This window comes from Tasmannia lanceolata, unplaced genomic scaffold (genome assembly GCF_043159265.1).
Source record: "Tasmannia lanceolata isolate RefF3 unplaced genomic scaffold, GAP_Taslan_0.1 ptg000016l, whole genome shotgun sequence".
Taxonomy (NCBI): Eukaryota; Viridiplantae; Streptophyta; class Magnoliopsida; order Canellales; family Winteraceae; genus Tasmannia; species Tasmannia lanceolata.
Window position 1 is genome coordinate 6912111 of NW_027518693.1, and position 11984 is coordinate 6924094.

The 11984-nt window shown below is 39.3% G+C and overlaps 1 long non-coding RNA gene across 1 annotated transcript; it reads right to left on the minus strand.

Moving 5' to 3' along the window:
- Nucleotides 1-7621: 7621 nt before the first annotated feature.
- Nucleotides 7622-8090, minus strand: LOC143848765 (uncharacterized). The gene is made up of 2 exons (XR_013235466.1): nt 7957-8090; nt 7622-7866 (listed from the first exon to the last, which is right to left on the minus strand). It is a non-coding gene; the product is annotated as an uncharacterized LOC143848765 (long non-coding RNA).
- Nucleotides 8091-11984: the final 3894 nt, after the last annotated feature.

Genomic DNA, 11984 nt, shown 5'->3' on the forward strand with positions numbered 1-11984 from the left:
GTGTTCTGCACAGGAGCAAACGAGGTCAGAATGACCGACCCGGAGTGTACTCCGGACAGGCCCTTCGACACTCAAGTCAGTATGAGCCGGAGTGAAGAGGGTTTTTAAGAGTGGTGGGTGAGAATTCAATACCCTGATTTATGAGCTTTGAAGGCCCTTTTATAGGGAGAAATTGGGGTAGTTGGGGAGTTAATGCTCAAAGACAGGTGTCGACCAGCTATAGGTTCAAGCTCACCTACTCTGTGTAATTACCAAACTACCCCTGCTGACGCGGGGTCTGCGGTGGGCCCTCTCGAGACATGTGTCGGCAGCTAATAGGCTGGTCCGCGGTGGGCCCTCCTCTAGCCACGTGTCGGCAGCTAATAGGCTGCTGTGTTTTTACACCCCATCAACTGTATCACATCCATGTGGGGCCCAAAAAGTTATTGAGAAGATAGATCCTAAAAATCAATCTTTCTTTGACATTCCATCTTGCAAAATGCTAAGAAAGAGGGTGGTTAGCCAACAAAAGCTGAGCTGTTGATTTTTGTAGTTCTCTCGATACATAAGGCCAGGAATATATATGTGGGTCACGTCATTGTCTTCTACGCACAAACATATACCCTAGAATTGATCGCCATCACTGATCCTGATGGTAAAGTTTGCCTCATCGTTTTATAGGCACAAATGGGCAGAAAAGAGGACTGGTGCCCCATATTGCAGGGGACTGAAATCTGCACGACAGTGTTTTGATAATGGCACATTGTTTTATACTTTTTTAGCCCGTTGTCAAAAGCTATTACAATTCCCAACGGAAATGATATCCCCCTGGACGGATAAAATCCCCATCAACGTTGTCAGTTAAGTTTTAAAGGCAAAGAAAACTGATACAGGGGTGAATTTATCCTCAAACAAACAGTGAACCATTCCCACAGAAACTGTTCCCGGGTAGGGGTGCAACTCGGGTCAGGTTGGGTTGGGTTGAGGCCAACCTGAATCCGACCCGAGCAACCGTTTGCTCAACCCGAACCCAACCTGACCCGAGTCCAACCCAACGAGGTTCAATCCAACCCGACCCGAGGAACCCTTTTTGCCAACCCGACCTGATCTGACCTGAGTTCAACCCAACACAACCCAACCCGAGATTTTAAAAAGTAAAAAAAAATTATTAAAAATGTCAGGTTCACTCGAGTCAGGTTGCCCAAGCCCTCAACCCGAACTCAACCCGGGTTGAGAAAACTCAACCTGAACCCGAACTCAACCCAACTCAACTTTTTTCGGGGTTGAACCCGTCGGGTCCGGGTTGAGCCTGCCCGAGTTGCACCTCTGTCCAGGGGGTGTTATTTTATCCGTTTAGGTGGAGGGAGAGGGTGGAAGATATCATTTCCCTTCCCAAAAACTCTTTGCAGCTAGTTAACTACAGGATTCGCCCCATTATCAAAATATGGTCGTATCGATATCGGTCCCTCACAACAGGTGGGCCGCACTACTATCTCCCTAATAGTGACAACACTATATTAATAATGCTTATGGTGGTCCTCAGTCCACCAATTCATTTCCGTTTAGAAGGGTCCCACATATCATGCCATTGCACGCGGAGACAGATCCATTAATTTGATTCCAGGTGGGCTCCAGCTGCATCATTTTGTTTTCTAGGTGACTTTTAGTAAAATGAAAAATGTGCCATTTTCATTACTTTGAACACCCAGATGCAGTGGACGTGGTAATCAGGTCGGTTGAATCCTTCCCATGTGAAGTACATCAGCCCCTCTGCAGTCATAGATACATTGCAGCTGGGTGTCGCAAGTAATGAATAGGAGCGCATTTATCACTACCCGACTTCTAACGTTTAGGGCATGTTTTGCAACGATGTAAAGTTACCAGAGCATGCGATGGGATTGGTAAGAGTTAAGAGAGGGTCAAAGATGTGTGTGTGAGAGAGAGAGAGAGAGAGAGAGAGAGATTTAAGGCTTGCTCTGGCTAATTTTGAACCTTGTTATTTGGGGGCCATATCTAGTGGTCAGAGTTTGCCTCGATTTGGCATAGGTCTTGTGACCTGCACTGCACCAAAACAGTGCTTTACTCCTATATGTGAGTCCAATAGTTTTGAGTCCAATAATTGGCATAGCTATGACTCATCATCGGTTTTTATAATCTTACACGAACAGGGCCTTAGGGAGCTGTAAGTGAGAAGAGCATACATATTCCGATTTTAAATAGAGAATTTTATTTTTTTGGTATACTAGCCCATCTCATGCTCTCCTTACTTACCGTCCTCTCAAATCTCTCTTACCACACTCATGTTGTTGAAGTATAAATGATTTAATAACACCAACTCTAACAGCATTAACTTTAGGTGTGTTTGGATCAAGGTTTTAAATTTCGGTTTCGGAGGTAATTTCAGGGTTAACCGATACCAAAATTTTAACCGAAAATCCCAAAATTTGGTAAAGACTCACGAAATGTCATATTTTTCGGCCGACATTTTGGTAATTTTGGATGAAATTTGTAAAAGAATAAAAGATTAATATTTTAGCAAAAATTTCGACTGAAATTTGGTAAATGTCGGAAATTTTGGTTTTGGTCCTTGGATTTCGGCCGAAATTTCAAACCTTGGTTTGGATTATAGGAATGAGGAATCAAATTCCAATTCCCTAGTAAAGGGAATATCATTTCCGATTCTAATGTTTGGTAAGCATTAGAATCGAAAATTGGTAAAAGGGAAAAAATTTCTCCAAAATTTTGAGAGAGATATTTTCTCATTGAGAGATAATTTCTCCCTTAATTGAGAAAGAGACATATCAGGGAGGGAGAGAATCAAAAGGGGAGAATTTTTTTTTTTTTTTTTTTATTGGTAAAAAGGGAGAGCTGACCCGAATTGAAAATACCACCTCCTCAGGCGGTTTCAAAATTCGCCTGATATTCCATAAAATATTCCGCCCAACATATCATTTTGCCCAAGCAATGTCAATCAAAACACCTGGGTTTTCAAAATAGGTGAGTTGGTTAGCCAATTTGAGTGGTGTTTTTCTCAAATAAGGAGGGTAAATATATAAGTATTATTTTAATAGTTTTTAATGATTCAAGTCCCAACAAACATTCGAAGCACGTCTACATCTGATGGGGCCAGTTAGTCAAGTAGCCCCTTAAATGATATTAGAGCTCTATGGAGTATTGGTAAGCGTAGGGCCCACACTATAGGGCAGTGGAGCCTACTTTTTAATGATCCGAACTGTTTTGCTTAGGGAGCTGATATTTACGCCCATCTTAATTCTGCGGACACCCGCTTTCACACTCTCAAACCGCCTAAAATTGGTTGCAAGTTACAATGAAAGAATTATTCCAAACATGACCAAAATGCCCTTTCAACTGAACCCCCTCCTATCTCTCTCGCGCTTCCAAATCCTGCAACCCTCAGCTTCTCCTCTGCATCACATCTCTCGCTGCAAAGCTTCAAGGTCTCTCTCTACAAAGAAATAAAATTTCAGAATCTCTCAATCCCCTATGTGATGTCTCCTGGAATCCTTCAAAGCACTTTCGATTATCCTCTCTCACACTCTCCTCGCTTTCAATCAACCCAAAGCTCCCTCTACCTTGATCAACGACTTCACAAAATTCTGTCACCCAAGGGTCCTCCCCATGGCCATCAACGCCATAAAATCCCTCCAAAACCACATAATTCATGCACACAGGCGTGATCACATTACTGGGAACTCATCAAATGTTGCATCCAAATAGTGCAATTGAACAAGGGAAACTCGTCCATCAACACCTTTTCTCACATGGGTTCAAACCAAAATCCTTTATAATCAACAATCTCATGAACATGTACATGAAGTTAGGTCTAAAAGAGGAAGGTCGCCAACTGTTTGAAAAAATGTCTGAATCGTAATGCCGTTTCTCGGAGCACAATGATTTCAACTTATACTAATCCTACTGTGGAGAAGGATGGATTGAGGACCATTCAATAGATCCGTTGCAGTATAATTGTGAGATGGAGAGATTTAATCGCTTAGAGTTTGATCACAGGAACATTTGCTAAGAACAGTAATGATGTTGGAGCTCTTGATCTCTTTAAGCATATGAGGGGGGTGGTTTTTGAGCAAATAAGGTACACTAACGAGTGTTTTAACTTTTAAGAGCTTGTACAGGTGTAGTGCTTTTGGAATTTGGCAGACAATTACATGCTCAAGTGATGAAATTTGGAAGAGAATTTATGCTTGACAATGCACTTTTGGATAGATATTGCAAATGTGAGGTTGTGGAGGCGAATTTGGCATTCGAGCAGATTCTGGAGAGAGGAGCAGCGGTTTACAGATTTAGTCATTCAGATGGTGCGAGAGAGAGGGCAACAGGGGTTTTATTGAAAGGGCATTCTTGTCATTTTAAAAGTACCCTTTTTTGTTGTAACTTGCAACCTATTAATGCCGGTCAGGGGGTTTAAATGCGGGTGTCCGCAGAATGAAAAGGGGTGTAAATATCAGCTCCCTTTGATTTATAGCCCCTTGCTAAAAAATTATCCCGATGACACAGTCATAACATCTAACATTATAATTATAATTACAAGGGAAATGATATATTCACCCTTTTTTTACTTGGGACAGCCCCCTCTAGTGTAAAAGAGTACTTATAACTCATAAGTCATAAACACACCTTGGGAGCTCTCCCAAGTAAAAAAAAGAAAAAAGGGTCGAATATATCATTTAGCTTATAAGAAATCCATTCATTGGCGATGAACAAAATGTCGGTAAAGGACCAAAATCCACCACTATATACATTTAGCGACCGAGAAATACATGTCACTTTATCTCACATCACTATATGTATTAGGTGACGTATTTTGAGACAGCTACATATCCGTCACCAATTATTGCATATAGCCACAAATAAACTCTGTGGCTAATTTAAATTTTTAAATTAAAATTAAATCTATTTTCTGTGACCAAATGTAAGTGTCATGGAATATATACGGTCGTGAAAAGTTATTTATAGCGACGGAGCCGTTTGGATACACGAATTTTAGAATCCAGGTTTTTAGTTTGAAAACGTACGGTGTAAAACAGGGTTCATGATCTGGCTGTTGTATGCTGCCCCGGTAGCGTTTCTTGGATTTTAAGTAAGAAAACTAGGTTTTAGAAATCTCATGATGGGGGAGAGGTTTCTAAAACCTGGTTTTCTTACTTAAAATCTAAGAAACACTGTCAGGACAGCATGCAGCAGCTTGATCATGAATCCTGTTTTACACTGTTTCCAAACTAACAACCTGGATTCAAGAATCTGGGTATCCAAACGGCCCCAAATTATTTTGAGTCCAAAACCAATTATTGAAATCAAAATTGCATTTAGGCCCTGCCTTTTTTGTTTTGGATTTTGAGAATTGATTTTATTTTTTGAATGGCTTTACAATTGATTTTGTGTCCTAAACTACATACAGAAACTCAACATTGTATTTATTTTTGAGTGAGGTGATCAGTTTTGGACTCAATATCGAATCTCAAAATCCCAAACGAACACATCCTCAATTTTGGACTCAAAATCCAAAACAAAGAATAATAGTTCTGGACTCAAGATCAATTCTCAAAATCCAAAACGAGCAGGGCTTTAACGTAAGCACCTGCTGACAACAGCCCTGGACAATTATAATCAAGATTATCTCATCAAAATGGGTTATGATTCAACTTAAATCACCTAACCCTGCGCACAAATTTTAATCATTAAGATTCGTTTTATAGACAATGAAAGCTACACACCTTATCCATGGTATATACAATGGGAAATTTGGACTGCTTGCCAAATTGTCCACCATATTTAAAACCATATAAAATTTAATAATTTCTATGTAGCTTTAAAATGGGAAATGATAGATTCGATCGCCACTTTTTTAACTTGGGACAACCTTCTCTAGTGTAAAGAGTAGTCATAAATACAGTAGAAGGGGGCTGTCCCAATTAAAAAAAGGCCAGGGGCGAATATCACTTCCCCTTGAATATTGCCTTTTGTATTTTTAAACCGCAAATATTAGTAAAAATATGCATTTTTTTTTTTTTTGCATTAGTCATGCTTTCTTGTTTTAATAATGGTGCTACATGCTCCTCTCTTCATTTTGTACTTTCCTCATAAGAAATAAAGGCGGTTGTAGTCTCATAAAAGCTATTAACCACCAATATTAAAAGAACTTTTTAATAAACTGATGAGCGTTATTATCAAAACAAGGAGGGTTTGTATATCATTTCACTATTTCAGTTAGTTTTAGGCCATGTTTAGCAGCCGTGAAAGTTTTTTCCATGGAATATTAGTATGGGAGAGGGCCAAGGAGGATGGGAGAAGGAGACAATTGAGAGGGGATGAGTGGGGAGAGGGTGAGAAAGGGCAGAGAAACGGGAAAAGAAAAACCTTACTCAATAGTTTTGGTGAGTTGTAAAGAGGTTTGGGTAGACCAATCAAAACTGGAGGGCTGGGAATTAGAATTACCCTTTTGTTGAAATTCTGGCTGGACCCGGAATCCTACAACTTGATTGAGTCTAATCCTGTAGTCTCGCATGTGTCTAATCCCCTATGGTATGTGCCTTTGGTTGCACGACGGCCTTAGATAAGATCCTCACTTTAGATTATCTCCGTAACCAGCATATGTAGATCATTGTGCCTATGTGTGGAGGGTTGGAGAAATAGTTGCCCACATGTTCCTTCACTGCAAATCCGCCAAGTAAATGTGGACTAACATCTTCTACGCAGGTTTGGCATATCGTGGGTTTTTCCATCTAGTTTATCAGAGATCATAACAGGATGTTCTTCAGTCCCATGGCGTAAAAGACGTACAATCCTTTGTAAGGTGATATTATTAGCTACGATATGGGTGCTCTATATGGAAAGGGAAGAACGATAGAGCAGTTTTTGAAGGCTTAGTGAAGGCCCCTCACTTCCTCTTCGTCAAGATTATCGCTCGAGCCATAACTTGGGTAAGAGCGCTGCCCAAAATTTCATTTAAATTGGGGCATGATCTTCTGCAAGGATTGGCAAGGGTCCGAAACAGTAGGAAAATGAGGCCGTCCATAAATAAGGATTGGAAGCCACGAGAAGAGGTTACCTAAAGTTGAATTTTGATGGCTCCAGTTTGGGAACCCGGGACTAGCCAGAGTAGGCGGTTTCTTAGAGATGAAAGCGGAAATATGACATGGGCCTATTCGGACCCCATTGGGATCTCTGAATCCAACGAGGCGTAGATTAGAGTGGTATACCAGGGATCAAGTTGATTGATCAAGAGCTTCTAGGCACGGTCATAGTAGAGGGTGACTCTTTGAACATGATAAGATGGTTGAAGGGAAGTGAAGCCCATTCCTGGCGGTTTGATTGGTGTATTAATGAGATCTCAAAATGGGTGGTGGGATCCTCTATTTCATGCCATCGTGTAAGAAGATTGGCACATAGTGAGGCCGATAGTCTAGCTTTAGAAGGGGTTTCAAGGGCGGAGTTGGAAGTTTTTTATTTTCACTCTTTTCGTTCTATTTTTGCTTTTTTGGTTTTTGCTTCTCCTTTTCTCCATATTGCTTTGATCATCTTGATCACCAGGGTTCTCCTCGTGTTTCTTTTCGCTATTAATTCAATTCTTAGCCATTCAAAAAAAAAATAACCATGAAACCATGGAAGTAGAATATCATCTCTTCATTTCTAGATTGTCCATACAAGGCCTAGACTTACAAAGGCCTAGATTACAGATCAAAGAACTTACAAAATAGAAGAAGAAGAAGAAGAAGAAGAAGAAATAAAAATTATGATCATCCCTTTAGTTGTGTTGAGGAGGAGAGCCTTTTGGTTTGCCCGGCACCGTAGGACCCCTTGCGACGCAAACCACTGTATCAGAACATTTGAACTTGGCTTCATCCATGTTTCCTGAACAAGATTCACAAGAAAAATGATTTAAAATACTTTTTCATTTGCAGAGGAAGACAAAGGTCTAGTTTTCTGTGTTTATTTTCTTACCTTTGTTTTGATATTTGCCATATCTGTAACTTGTGATACCCTCAATGATGCTGAGAGATCCTCTCTTCACCTTTTGCACGAAGTTCTCCATGAATCTCTTATCTTTTTTTTTTTTTATGGGTGATGAATCTCTGTACTTGGAAGAAGCTGAGTGCTCTGTTTCTATGTTTTGGACGCCCTTTTAAAGGCGAGTGGTCTGTGGTCAGCAGCTGACATGCTCTGTAGAATATTGTATTAAACTATTACGAAGTACACGCGGTGTTTGAACATGTACCTTTGAGTTTGAATTGAAGTGTACGAATTTCAGAAGTCATAGAAAGAAGTGGTCTAACTACAATAAAATCTACTATTGACCTGTTAAGAATGACTAAAATTAATGTTAGAAAAATACATGGTTGAAGTCACCCACAAGCTTAACTACGTTTTAATGGGAAATTAATGTTGAAAAGAAGGGATTTTCTAGGGACCATCGCAGAAAGGTATTTTGCGACTGGCTGTTGCATGTGAGAGAAGCCACCTCATATGAATTAAATGAATAGGACAAAATCAGCTTAAAAGTGAGCCTCTGTGGCTGCTCTCACATGCAACATGCAGCCAGTCACGAAATGACTTTCTGCTATGGTCCCTAGCAAATCCCTAAAAAAAAAGTCACTTTTAAGCTCCATGCTGAACTATATTATTAATTGGGCCATCATCTTAGATCCAAATGTGTGCCAATGTACAAAAATACGTTCAAATTTTCTTTCATTGAAGAATGACTTGAAATTGATCCAGAGTGGATCCATTGGGTCCCTTATGATCTTCAACAAGATCGACGACCTTGATTTCAAGTACATACCCCATTTCCCTATATATGACCCAGAATTTCCCTTTTACCATTGATCATGGAAGTGACTTTCTCCCATGCATTGTCATGTATGCCATATCACCTCCTTACAGATTATATTTCTCCTTCCAATATAAAACGGAGCAACTCTTTTTTGGGATTTTATGGCATTTTATGTGGCCTTGCAAGACCATTTCATTGCTAGTAATCTCATTCCCTCCAATTGTACTCAAATACATCATGTGATGGATGGGATCTTGGAAAATCCCCTTAGCCGGTTTGGACCTATATTTCAACGACAAGCCGTATCAGGAATGTGAACTAACCTAATTAGTACCTTGACAACACCATGGAATACATCACAGTGATAATAAGACCATGGGACCAACGAATGGAATATTTTTAAGCCCGAAAATGTGGTGCTTGGACTGTTCCGCTAGAGTATATGGCTTCCCTTATGAGAAATATATTAATTGGCGACGTACAAAATCTATCGGTAAGATACCAAAATCCGCCACTACAGACATTTAGCGATATGGAAAAATATCTGTCGCTTTATCAAGCGTCACCATTGAATGAATTAGGTGACGGATTTTGCAACGGTTACGCATCCATCACCAATTAGTTCAAATAGCGACAAATAAAGTATGTCGCTAATTTAAAATTTTTAAATAAACATAAAAATAATTTCTGCGACAGAAAATAAGTGTCATGAAATATATACTATCATGAAAAGTTATTTATAGCGGAGGGTTTTTCCACCGCTATAATTATTTAGGCCCTCTTTATTATGGATTTTGACAATTGATTTTGAGTTCAAAACTAATTCTTGAAATCAAAATTGCATTTAGGCCCTGTTTGTTTTCGATTTTGAGTTTAATAATCAGGCCTATTCTTTTGGATTTTGAGAATTGATTTTGTGTCCAAAACTAATTACTGGACTCAAATTTGTATTTTATTTGGGTCAAGTAATCAGTTTGAAACTCAATATCGATTCTCTGAATCCCAAACGAACTGGTCCTCAATTTTGGACTCAAAATCCAAAACGAAGAAGGGCTTAATTAATTTTGTCCAATAAATAGTTTTGGACTCAAAATCAATTCTCAAAATCCAACACGGGCCGGGCCTTTACTTGAACACCTGCTTATATTTAGTTTTGACCGTTCATGTTCAACAAGGAAAAAATTACATATTACTGGATGTTAGAAAGAATAGGATTATTGGGTCAGATTTTTTTGACATAAGAGATCCAAAGACGACCAACCAAATAGATGGTTCGGATCAATCAAATGTGGACCCACCCTGCCATAATGGGGTCTCTAAATTTTATTATGTACGATGAAGTCGTGCCCTGTGTCCTTACCTAGGCTGACAACGGCCCTGGCAATTGACAATTATGATCAAGATTAGCTCACCAAAATGGCTTATCACCCTTTAACTTTACTCACCTAACTCCGCGCACAAATTTTAATCAATGGGATTAGTTTTATGGACAATGAAGCCCACACGCCTTACACATGGTACGTATAATGGGAATACTTAGACTGACATGCAACTAGTCCAAGATATCTTAAACCATCTGGACAGTGAAGTCCACACGCCTTACACATGGTATATATAATGGGAATACTTAGACTGACATGCAACTAGTCCAAGATATTTTTAAACCATATAAAAGTTAATTTCTTGATCTGTAGCTTATAAATGGGAAATGATATGTTCGCCCCTTTTTTTAACTTGGGACAGCCCTCTCTAGTGCAAAAGAGTAGTCATAAACAAGGTTTTAAATTTCGATTTCAAACACCAAAATTTCGGTTGAAATTGGGTACTGGCACACAAAATACCGTTTTTTCCAACCAAAATTTTGGTAATTTCGGTCGAAATTTGGTAAAGTAATAAAATAATAAAAATTAAGCTTTTATTTTGCCGAAATTTCGAAATTTCGTAATTTCGGAAATTTCGGTTTCGTACCCCTTTCGTGTCGGTCCTTACCGAAATCTGAAATTTAAAACCATGGTCATAAATATTGTAGAAGGGGCTGTCCCAAGTAAAAAAGTGGGGAGAATATCACTTTCCCTTGAATATTGCCTTTTGTATTTGTAAACAAACAATTTTTAGACTGCCTTTTGTATTTTTAAACTGCAATTATTAGTTAAAAAATATTGCCTTTTGTATTTTTAAAACGCAATTATTAGTAAAAAAATGCATTTATTTTTGCATGAGTCATGGCGCTTCTTGTTTCGATAATGGTGATTATGGTGCAACCTGCTTCTCTATTCATTTTGTACTTTCCTAATACAAAATTAAGGCAGTCGTAATCGTCATCTAGTAAAAACAATCAACCACCAATAAAATAACCTTTTTTAATAAACTGAGGTATGTTATTATCAAAATAAGGAGGGTTTCTATATCATTTCCGTTAATTTTAGGCCATGTTTGGCAGCCATGAAAGTTTTTTCCGTGGAATAATAGTCTAAGAAGAGATGGGAGAGTGGCAAGGAGGGTGGGAGAAGGAGATAATTGAGAGAGCATGCGTGAGGAGAGCGTGAGAAAGGGCATAAAAAATGGGGAAAAGAAAAATCTTGTTCAGAGGTTTGTAAACCGAACAAAGCAGGAGGGGTGAAGGATGTAAATAGGAAAATAAGGAGCATTACCAGAGAGATGGATATCAGATGACAGATGTTGAGTCGGGGAAGTTTCATTAGATGGACATCCTGAGCCAAAAAGGCAAATTTGAAGAGGGTGTTAGATTCGGAGTATACTCTTGTGAGAAAATACAGTTTTGGAGTTTTGGTTTCATACGTGGAGTAGAGAGGTTCCTTTGAGAGAAGTATTTCCGGATTTGTTTGGGGTGATGAAAAACCGAGAGGGGTGGGTTAAAGATTGCTTCGAGCGAAGGGATTAGGGGTAGTGTGGAGGCTGTTCTTCAGAGGGAACCTCCTTGATAGGGAGATGGGGAGGGTAGCGAGACTATTGCTCATGTTGGCATCCTGCTACGTAGAAAGATCTGGTGACGACAAAAGGGTTTGGATCCGGTGCTCCTCTGGTAATTTCAACGTCAAATCATTTTACAACTTGATTAAATCTAATTCTGGAGTATCATCAGTGGCTAAGGTATGGACAATTCTGGCTCCCACCAAAGTATGTGCCTTTACTTGGATGGCAACCTTAGATAGATCCTCACTGTAGATCATCTCCTTAA